We start from the raw sequence: 12805 nt of genomic DNA, 5'->3' as shown, positions 1-12805 counted from the left end.
TATAACATATTTTTATTTTATTTTATTTATTAAGGAAACAAACAGTTACATATTGATTACAAAAATTTAAAATATAATAATGAAACGTTATTGCAACCAGCAAAGTTTCCATGTATACATTATAATATATTTAAGCCTAACAAGATAGAGAGTAAGAATAACATGAATATAAAGAATTACATGAGAAAAATGAGGAAGAATAATGAATAATTAAATTATACTAGCTGAGCCAGCTGGCTCTCGCCAGTCTGTCTCACTAGGTCTTGCAGACGGCTTGGCGGTGTTGGATTTTAATATAATAATTGTGAAGTATGCATAGATGGCGCAATAGTTTTCTCTTCGGGATGGGTTTTTTATTCACGTCAGACAGTTTGACATTTCGCTGATAGTAGTAGAATGAGGTTGCGGAATCTTTCATCCAGCAGTGGATTGATCCTAGTTGATGATGATGATGATAACGATATGAGTATGTAGATAAATATAATATCACCAATTTTGATAAATACAGCAATTCAAATGACAGAAAGGAGCAGAATATGGGTAGGGAGGCCTTTATCCAGCAGTGGATTGGTTCAGGTCGATGATGATGATGACGATATGAATATGAGGCTAAATATAATATCACCGATTTTGGTAAATACAGGAATTCAAATGACAGAAAGGAATAGAATCAGGCTAGGGAGGCCTTTATCCAGCAATGGATTTGTTAGCGTCGATGTTGATAAGGATGATAGAAATAGGTATAGTATCACAAATTCGTTTAACCGCTAGTAGTAGAATCAGGTTGCGGAACCCTTCATCCAGCAGTGGATTGATCCTAGTGATGATGATGATGATAACGATATGAATATATAGATAAATATAATATCACCAATTTTGATAACTACAGCAATTCAAATGACAGAAAGGAGTAGAATCAGGCTTGGGAGGCCTTTATCCAGCAGTGGATTGGTTCAGGTCGATGATGCTGATGACGATATGAATATGAGGATAAATATAATATCACCGATTTTGATAAATACAGCAATTCAAATGACAAAAAGGAATAGAATCAGGCTAGGGAGGCCTTTATCCAGCTGTGGATTGGTTCAGTTCGATGTTGATAACGATGATAGAAATAGGCATAATATCACAAATTTGTTTAACCGCTAGTAGTAGAATCTGGTTGCGGAACCCTTCATCCAGCAGTGGGTTGAGCCTGGTTGATGATGATTTAAATATTATGTATATTATAACACCAATTATTGTTGAAAACCTTTTAAATATTTTTGGGTTATATGAGCTAATTAAATTTATATAAGTTTCATTGGTTCAAAAATAATAATATAATAGCCATGCAAAAAATTAAAAAAAAAAAAACAGAAAGGAACATTAACTAATTTTGAGATATTGGTCTGTGGTTGATCGTCAAAATGCGAGCGGATAGCCGGATAATAAAATGAACAGTTTTAATAGAAATTCGTATAAATGTTATTGTTTATTCGATTTTAATGTGTTCAGTTATTATAACAGGATACATTTTTTTAAGTGACGTTAGTTAACAAAGTGTCAGTGGAATTGTGAGAAGTCAAGAATGTTAAAGTGTATATAGATTATTATTATTATGACATCTTCCTACATCCTACCTAATAATATGAAATATCATTTCCTTTTGATTTAAAGAACAGTGTTAAAAATGACGATTGTTTGTCATACTCGTTTATAGAGACGTTAAAAATATAATGATTATTAAGTAATTAACGTAAATAATGATCAAAATTACAATAATCGGTCGATACGGATATTTTTAGGTTATAGGGGTATAATTTTTGAGACGAGCTTATGAAAAAATATGCGAATGAAATCTCTCGGGAACATTAAGAAATAAAATAAAATATGTGTATCTGTCGATTCGATTAAGAATAGTTTGTCAAAAACGCATTTTAATTTAAAATTGGGGATGATATTAAACCAGTGTTGCAAGTAAGTGAATTTTTTCCCAATCGATTGCCCGGTCAATAAAGTCGCATGTCGTTCGAAAATTGGGAAGTATACAAAAATCACCGAAATCGACTGGAAATTAATCCAGCGGGTGTCAACTGTGAAATTATGATTTTAAACGATTCGAGAACGGATTATTTTTTTGAACCCATCGGACATGACAAATAAGGCATACAATCGCTCGCCAAAACCCGGGAAAGCTGTAGGATAATAATATATAGGAGATTATACAAAAAAAGTAACATAAAACAAATATATAATATATATAAGTATATAATATATCTATTTATACAAAATTTTGGATATAGCGCGTTTAAATGAATCAGGTGGATTATTAAAAGGATCAACGGTGGAGAAATACATATTACCTATAATTTAAACAAGAGCGCCGAATAAAAGAGTTTTGTGCATAATAATTAGAATCGCTACGACTGATATGGTACAAAGTTTGGTTTCGCGTAAATCTTGATGGACAATGGAAACCCACCCTTTCGAGTAGGCTTGGCGAGTCAACAAAGCCATTGATAATTTTAAAAAGAAAATATTGATCAGATATAGAACGCCGACTTTCCAAAGATGGTACCATAAAAGTTGTAGTGGTCGAAATAGAATTAGATAAATCATAACAGTAAGTTTTAAAATTGACGTGCTACATAATATAACACCAATCTCTTTCGGAGCACTTTTTTGGATATTCCCAGTGGATGTGGCTTGCATCCCGTTATTCTCTGCCACATGGACATGTTGGTCGGGTAACAAGTCCGAGCTTAAAGAGCTTGGCAGCGAATCCACCACGACCATTATTTGAGTTACCCCGTCTCTCGTCATATGCAGCCGCGATTTATGCACGACCATTTTGCATAACGTTATACAGGTGTCGGAATAAAAAGATTTTAGTGCCACACTGTCTTGCCCCGCAACGAAGCTGCCAGAGACTGGTGTAGCAACCATGCACCTTTGTGCTTAAAGAAAGGTGAAGAACTGACTGACTGTAATATACAGAGTTACCTTTTATAGATATTTCATATCTTTTTTGTCAATGTTATATCAGTCATTTCCAGACAGTGTAAAAACGAGGTTGTCAAAATGTGTCGTTTTTTGACGTAGGTACCTATTGCTTATTTTCAGAAATCTAGCTAGACCTAGCTAGACTCTAGCTAGACATTCAGAATTATTTCCAATTGCAATTTAATGTTTTTTGATTAATTTTATCCCAGTTTGGAAAAAAATAATAATGGCAAGCCTATTTCTATACTACGCTGTGTTATGATCATGTGTATTATTTTGAAATAGAGAAATTAATAAATTATATTAATATTGTGCAAGTTCTTGTATTTTATTTATGTTTTATTATTTTTATCAAACGAAAATCTATGTCCCAACAAGGTCCAATCGAATGACTGACGACACTACGAGTTTCTCAATAGTCTCTTGCATGCGGACGGCGGAGTGCATATATTGCTGAAGAACAATAACAAGCGGATAGAGTCACTATCACTGTTTTAAAAAAACGAGGAATATGATAAGGAGATCCAGTTAATATTTGCGTTGTTAACATTCAAAAAGTGTAAATAAACATTATTTGGAATTCTACTAAGTTCATAATGATATTTCGATTAATCATTAGCTTTAGTAAATATTTGACGAAATGTATCTTTAATAGCCACTTACATTGTTAACTAGACGTTTTCAATAAATCAATCGATTCTAATCGAATTAAAATAAGAACAGGTGTCTTTAAAAAGCTTTAAAATAATTATTATTCGAATCAATTATTTGTTCTTTTTTAAAAATTAAAAAATAATCTTATATTCATAATTCGGAAGCACCTGAGAAACACACACATATTAGAAAACATCTGAAAAAATATAGGTGCAAGCGGGACTCGAACTCGTATCTATCGGATTACGGACAATATTCTTCAGTAATATTTAGCCAAGCTTCATTCATTAAATTTTCTATTGTCGTTGTATTATTTTCTCAATGAGCAAGACAAACTTGCATAAAGGATCTTTTAAAAATGTCTACTTATATTTTGGCTTCAAAACAAAAATCTTAATAAACTAAATTTTATTAATAATTAATATAACTATAAAATATTACGTAATAATATTATGGACACTGTGAAAATAGATATTTCCTTTCTTATGTTTTTAGAAAGATATATTGTATTGATTCAATAAATTCGTAGTGGAAGCTTTATATTTTACGTCGGGTGCCTTCGGTAGGCGGGGTAAGCGAAGTTGTCAATGCCATATCAGAAATTTTACTAAAATTAATCATATCGCTATCATTCTATATTATTGAAAAAACATATTTTGCGGGAAATCAGTTTTATTTGTATCAAATTGAGCCAACCTATTGTGATACCTTTTTTCTGTAATTTCAATAATTTCAAAATATTTTTTTAACATTATGAGCCCGATGCACAATCGTCTGTCATAACTAAAATTTATTTACAACAAAACACTATGCAGAAAGCCTTTCATAGTTATGATCGAGTTGTCTATGGTCCACCAGATCTGCAATAGCTTCGTTCTGTTTTTATATTGAAAATAATACCATATATAAAAAAGTCTCTTTTTCATAATTTAGGTAAATTATTTTGTAATTGTTAAACGATGACAAAAATATGAAAAAATATACAAAATAAATTCAATAACTATAAATACACAATTAAAAAATGATTAAAAAATGTCTCCGCAATTAGTGAATAATGTAAGTTACTTTTTGAGCCGTGTTTTTCCCGATACGGTAACACTTGCCGTTGAAATGTCAGATGGTGTCATTTACAATTATTACAAATATGCCATGATGAGAATAATTATATAGAATGATTAAAACTAATGTCATCATGTCACGGATATTTAATAGTAATTGTTGTTCAACAGTTTTAATTTGCAATAGGTAATTAAAATATCGTATATTTACCATCCTACCTAGGCACCTAATCTTTTTCAATGGCTTTTTTGTCGACATGTCATGAAATTGTACCTACTCATAACATTATAATAATAATATATACTACCTACCTAATAATGAGTAATGAATGAGTTAAGGACTGTTGACAATTATTCACAATATAATATTATCGTAAGTATTGTGTTTCAATCGAAAACAAAAGATCTCTGTTCTCTATTTTCGAGATTGTTTATTATCGGCATTTTGCGCGAATTCTACCATGCGTAGGTACATCATTGTTCACAATAACTACAAACTGTGTACATGCATATTCTGCATGTAGGTACATGCCAAACGAATTAACACTATCAATATCCATATTGAGATCAATTGTTAAATGAATTTGAGTGTATGGGCTGTTTTATAGACACGCAAATTTATTTTGACAGAAGCTGTCAGTGGTAAATGGTAATACAGAATGGGGCGTATTCATAACAAAAGTAGTCTATGGTTAAGGATTCCTTAACTCTATAGTCTATAGTTACCAGATGGTTTTCGGTTACTTACCAATTATACTGTAAGTACGAAATTGACCATCGGGCTCTATGTGGTTTCTACTTTAAACAGTGACTCCATAATAATTCCAATAAAAACTTGATTACAATCTGTTTTTTTTTTAAGTTTTACTTAAAACATAATATATGTTATGTATATTATTATTTACACCAGGGTAGATCCCCCCGATAAAGGCCTCCCCTTAATCCGTTTTAGTCGTCTTATAATTCTTCGCTGCTCCGTATATTCGCCAAACTGGATGACTTCGAGAACCCAATGGGAGTAGTCGTTAAGTGCCCTCTGGGTAACACTGTATGACATTTTGTCCAACATTTCTGCTGAATGTCATTTCATCAGCTTGGCGACCCTTATCACATCGCGTACGTTGCTAATACATAATTATATTACTTTAGGTAGTTTAAAAAGTAATCAAACTTATTGATAAATCTGGTAATTCTGTAGGTAAACAATAAACAATTTAAAAATTAAACACACCTAATAATAATTATAAATCATTTAGGAATTACATAAATATAATATATGTAATAAAAATTTATATAAATAAATACTTAATTACTTTGTAATATAATATTATCTCTAGTGAAAATAGGTTATTACGTATTTTCTGTAATATCGTATTAGTTGTGTTTTTGTTGATTCAGATAAATAAATACAATTATTGTAAAATAAACAATGTCTGAAAGATTATAAATCAGACATAATTATAATATATTTTGATATATTGTATTGCATATTTACAGCTAAGTAGGTAATTTATTCGAAGATAATATTTTATTGTAAGCATTGGGTGGATCTTGATTATCCAACATAGAAAATAATTTTATCGTTATAATAACATATAAGTACCTAATGTAAATTTGTTTTCATAAAACATTTCATTAGTTTTCGTAAAATGCAGAAGTTGCAACGCTCATGTTTTTTCGTTTTTACTATAATTTTTGTAGTCAACATCGTGAAAAACAATGTGAGTGATTATTTTATATTATTTAAATAGTATTGTATCGATTGATACTCCAATTCATTTTACCGCTACAACAGGCCACGAGGTCTAATAAGAGTAGTATTACATTATATTATATTTGTTTTGATTTATCTATATATCTATATGTAAGAAACGTACGAGAGAAAACATATGTAAATGTGTATGAGAAAGCGAGACAGGGAGACGAAACATTAAAAGGGGTAAGGTGAGAGAAAATATACGTAAATCTGTGTGAGAGAGGAAGAAGACGTATGCTAATAGTGATTACCTAGTGGTACGGTAATACCAGGGAACATAGCATTACTTGGAACTGAATTATCTAACGGGTGTGAATTAATACTTTGGACGCGGAAGACGCACACGGTGCGAAATGACCAGGCGGCCGATCGATGTAATTAACGTGCATTTTAAAGGGGGCAATTAAAATCTCATTATCTATTCAGCAGCGAAAGCGTTAACAGGCAACCGATCACGAGTGTGAAAGAATATGGGATAAACTTACGAAGAATACAACATTCTAAGTTCGTTCTTCGTTCTGACAACTTTACTGTTCTCGGTTTATGCACTGAGGCTCATCCAATATTGGTGTAGGTATTTGATGGTTGAAACACAAACTATTGCACGTCTATAATGTATGTTTCATTTTCGTTGGACACTCACACATTCAAAATCCTGCTTCAAAATGTAGTTTATTGGGGTACCTATAGCCTATCTGAATTCTATTTATTAATCTGTTCTATAGTAACAACATGCCACGATGTCTAATGAGAGTAGTTTTATATTATATATTTGTTTTAATTTATCTATCTCTATGTCTGTAACGTACGAAAGAAAACATATGTAAATGTGTAGGAGAAATCGAGACCGGGAGAAGAAATATTAAAAGGGTAAGGTGAGAGAAAACCAGTGGCGCACCCAGGATTTATTATTGGGGGGGGCCGAAGGAGGAGAATGGAAATTAGTCCCATAGGCTCTTTTTCTTCTTCAAATAAATATTTTTACATAATTTCATAATACACGGCGATATATTTGTACAGTTTCTCCTAGTCTTTATTAAATTGGAGGCATAGTGGCGGTAACCGTTGAGCGTGTCATCAGCGACTGGCGGATTGGAAGTAAACAGCGACCATGCTGGACATGTGTACCTAGTATGCTTAAACATTACTTAAATAATATCGGCTGTGCTACCCGCTTGGTCTAGAGCAGTGTTTCCCAAAGTGTGGTACGCATACCATCTGGGGTACGGGAAGAGTTTGGTGGGGGTACGCGCTGCACCGGGTTATGGCTACGCCTGGTGCAACAAGCATTAATAGAACATCCATGCTAGAAGGTTTATCGCATGCGGAAGAAGAGCAATTGTTTGAATTATTAGCTTCAGACGGATTCTTGCAAAATAAATATAAGGAGTGTACTTAAACATCATTTAGGTTGCAAATGCAACATGTCGTCGCTATAGGATTTGTTTCCCGAATAGACCAAATGTCAATGTTACAGGAGACGAAAAACAAATTTCATTGTCGTATATTTTAATATCAGTAGATGTATCAATCATTCTTTCAATACTGTATGATTGCAAAATTATCTAAGAATAGATTCCAAGAGTAATATACTGGTATAAATCATTAAATGCACAGAAAATGCGTTTTATTTACAAGTATTCACTGAGGATATTCGGGAAATTTTTAGCGCTCTCTCAGAATAATGGATATTCGGGACAAAACATGGACGTTCGGGATTTAAAACCGTAGCGTATTGCTGCACGGCCCACAGATTACTGAGTGGTCAAAAAGTACGCGCCTCAAATGTTATATTTATTTACACGATAATTGTTAATAATTACCTCTACTATTTAAATACTTAATGATCGTAATTACCCAAGTTCGTATGTAATAATAACATGCGGTAATCGCTTTTTCGGTTTTTTTTCGGATTAAGTAATAAAATAGTTTTTAAGTAATTAACTATTTTTTTATATTTTATAATTTTTAATAACTTCTGATAAAATATATTATTAGGTATCTACTACTTCAATTATTAACCGCCGTCACGGTCATTTCTCCAATATTTTATGATGGTACTTACTCGTACTTGCTAACAATTTTATATTAATACTTTTTCCAAAAAAAAAAAAAAACTATTTATATATATCTGTATATTATTATATCTATATATTTCTATAATTGACAATTAAACTTATTACAAACCACCAAATAAATATTATATATTTGCTATTGTAAGGAATAACAACACAAAATAATAGCATGTATAAATTAATTACCATTAACTGCTAATATTAGGTAGGTACCAATATCCTTAGTATATAATATCCACCAAATAAATAGTTACTAACATACATATTAAATTAAATTAACTATCAGCGCATTCAAAAATAAATAATAGCATCGCCTTTATTTTCATAGAAATACGAGGGTGGGTCAATAAGTCCTTAGAAAAGCCGACAGGTGGCGCGACTAGTACTGTAAGCGGTTTGTTTTCATGCAGCGGCACTACCGATTCAGTATGCTGCGAAGTTTCAATCAGATTGGTCGGGTTGTTGTTTTTTATTTTCGTACATTTAAAAAAAAAAATTGCTTGTTTACAAAAATGGAGAAAATTGAGTTTAGAGCTGTTATTAAACATTTTAATATAAAAGGGTTAACAGCAAAGGAAATAAAAAATGAGTTGGATTTAGTTCACGGCATATCTGCTCCTTCACTTGCAACTATTTATAACTGGTTAAATGAATTCAAACGTGGTCGTACATCAACAAAGGATGAACCACGCTCAGGACGTCCTGTAGAGGTGACTACACCAGAAATGATCAATAAAATCCACGATATGGTGTTAAGTGACCAAAGATTAAAGTTGAGTGAGATAATTGAGGTTACAGGGATCTTAAAAGGTAGCGTCATTTCTATTTTACATGACAAATTGGGCATGAAAAAAGTTTCTGCAAGATGGGTGCCGCGTTTGCTCACAGTCGACAATAAACGCAATAGGGTGGTGGCCTCTAAAGCCCTGTTGTCGCTCATGCAACGCAATCCGGATGAATTTTTTCGTCGCTTTGTGACTGTAGATGAAACATGGATACACCACTATACTCCCGAGACGAAAGAACAGTCAAAGCAGTGGATTGCGAAAGGCGAACCATGTCCAAGGAAGGCGAAAACCGTAAAATCAGCTGGTAAGGTTATGGCTACTGTATTTTGGGATGCACGTGGAATTATTTTCGTTGACTATTTGGAAAAAGGAAAAACAATAACAGGGGATTATTATGCATCTTTATTGGACCAGCTAAAAAACGAAATTGAAGAAAAACGGCCTCATTTAAACAGGAAAAAAATCCTCTTTCATCAGGACAATGCCCGTGTTCACACATGTTTACGATCAATGGCTAAAATTGAAGAATTGAAGTTCGAATTGGTCGACCACCCACCGTATTCGCCAGATTTAGCCCCCAGTGACTTTTTCCTTTTCCCAAACTTAAAAAAATGGCTAAGTGGACAACGTTTTTTTTTCAAATGAAGAAGTCATCGATCGGACAAATGCTTATTTTGAGGACCTTCCGAAAACTTATTTTTCTGACGGTTTAAAAAAAATTGAGAAACGTCTAACCAAGTGTATTGAGCTCCAAGGAGATTATGTTGAGAAATAAAAAAAAAATACAAAAATAAAAACTGTTTTAATGCTTTTTTCTTATGAATTATTGACCCACCCTCGTACCTAGATTAAAAGTAAAATAAAGACAAACAATGTTTGATTAATAATAATTTGAAATAATAATTATTTTTTACGTCATAGTAGTTGCCGGGTCATACTGTAGAATTCATATAACCGTTGGGATTTTGTGTCATTTATCAAAACAAAATGCAGTTATTTAGGTTAAAATAGTCACTTCCACAACTCTACTGTAAGTTCAGGGCGAACTGGTGATGTATCAGCTATGAATGATCTCTTCAAATTTGATGAATTCACTATTAAAACAATAGTAACGTTAAAAACAATATCAATAAGACGAAATTTGAAAGAAGTCTCCGGACGGCCGAAACATATGCAAGTGGGCGTGATTGTTTTAGAGCTAGACAGCGTGAATGTGGGAGCGAGATGCACGGCGTGAGCGCGGTTTGATTGGCTAAAGTCATATTCGGGAAATAAACACTCAGTCAGAGATATATTTCGACCAAAATTAGCTTGGATATTCAGGTACGAATAGTTGGATATTCGGGAGAACACCACGGAGTAATTGTAACTTAACATGGCGTATTCGGGTTTTTTAAAAAAATATCTCTGTTCCTAGATAAAATATATTGTTTTTATAAATGATTTCGGTAGAGTTCGATAAAAGAAATTGAACTGCATTAAAATGTCGATTTCGACAAAAATGGATATTCGGGAAACAAATCCTATAGCGACGATGTGTATCTAGTTTTAACAGAGAAATTCCTGAAATACATTACCTTTTTCAACTTCATATCTATGTGAAGTTGCTTTTTCAGCATTTGTAGACATTAAGTCAAAAAAGGAACAGCCTTTGGGTGTGAAACCGCATCTCAGATTAAAATTAATAACCAGGGAACCAAATGATGATGATCTGTCGTTTCAACATAAATAATTTCATCCTTCTCATGGTTTATAATGAATGTTATTTTTTATAATATAACTTTTATTTATATTTTACTATGAATGAATTTTATTTTTCGTTTATTATTATTTTGTTTATGTACTACTAAAGGAATATAATATGTTGATTGTTATTAAAGTACTTATATGAATTTTTCTTTGACGAGGAGTACTCAGTGTTACGAAAATTATAGAAGGGGTACACAGATGTCGAAATTTTGGGGAACACTGGTCTAGATAGCTACAATATTTATGCCGAATTCCACCGAAAAAAATGTTCCTTTGATTTACACCACCACCACCGTAGTGGGTGTAGTCGTTCTTTTCGCCAAATGTTTATCGCATATTTTTGGTTTTTGGTTCAACATATTAATTGAAAAAGGACAAAAAAAGTATTATTGCTTTTAAATTATACACAACCTACTCAATACAACACAGCCTACTATCTCGTTTATCGGTCTTTTGTCTATTGCACTCGGTGTACCTACACCACAGAAAAGAAAATAAATAGAACTCTAATCTGCTATCCTGCAAACGGTTCAAAGTGAAGCAGGATTTTAGAAGTGTGAGTAAATGTGTGGACGCACAAAAAATGACCTTCGCAGGACGCACAGAGCCGCATTATTGATGACTACTTTTCATTAGAAAGATTTAATACGAAACATATTTTAAATACTTACATATTACTATTATTATTGTTTTAACGCGTTTTTTAAATTAACATACATACTTATTAATTTCACACACAATTTGTTAGGAATAAACTTTCTAGAAATTGAAAAAAGGATATTACTTAATTGGATTTTGTAGAAAGTATATTTATATGAAATGAATGAACATAAATAACACATTGTACAGAATAATTATGAAAAATATTAAATATAATTATAAAAATCCCATTCAACTTATACGTCACATAATATGTAAGGTTAAGTAATAACAAGATAAGTACAGCAATATTTACATACAACAGGTAATTCTAAATAGGTATAACATTAATCGCATTTATAATAATATATTAACAGAAAGTATACATTTTTGTCATATGCCTAACTTACTGTCATCCATCAAATACACATTTTATTAATGGTGTGGGTTGAAAAAATCAATCTAATAAACAAAAATGATGGGACCCATGTAGGGCCTTCCAATTATTATTAACATGAGAAAAATTACTTACTATCCAGTTAGCGGTTAGGTTGCTTATTTACAATATATTTTTATACAAACAAAATTATTTACGGGCAAGACAAGACGTGAACCTACTCAATTTAGGGGATTAAGCAAAAAACCCAATGCAGTTGTCGATATTCCACAGATTTGCCGTGGGATATCTGAGCCACGTATAATCCTTAAAGACCGCCGCGTTATTATTTATTCTATGGAATTTGACTAACACTATATCAATAACAATAAAAGTAAGCCATTTAAAGGGTAAGTAAGTAATAAAGTAATTTAGGCAGGTGATTTTATTACTTGAGCGTAAGACTGAGTTGTTGATTATTTGTTACGACGCGACGATTATGGAAAAGCTTTCACACGCTATTTTCGCTGTTTGTCTCTTTAGTTGTTCATATACCTACTAATAATTTTACCCGGTTTTCGGTTAGTTTACATATCCGCGGTTACCCGGTTAGCAGGTTTCAGTGAAAACAGGGTTGAAAGCTCTAGATCTATTTACACGCTATTCATTTTTCGTATACAAATATGAAAAACGACGGTACGGGCATAAATAAGAAAATATTA

The sequence above is a fragment of the Rhyacophila brunnea genome, unplaced genomic scaffold (assembly GCF_057557595.1).
Source record: "Rhyacophila brunnea isolate RB1 unplaced genomic scaffold, BYU_Rbru_1.0 scaffold_12, whole genome shotgun sequence".
Taxonomy (NCBI): Eukaryota; Metazoa; Arthropoda; class Insecta; order Trichoptera; family Rhyacophilidae; genus Rhyacophila; species Rhyacophila brunnea.
This window is presented reverse-complemented; position numbering follows the sequence as displayed.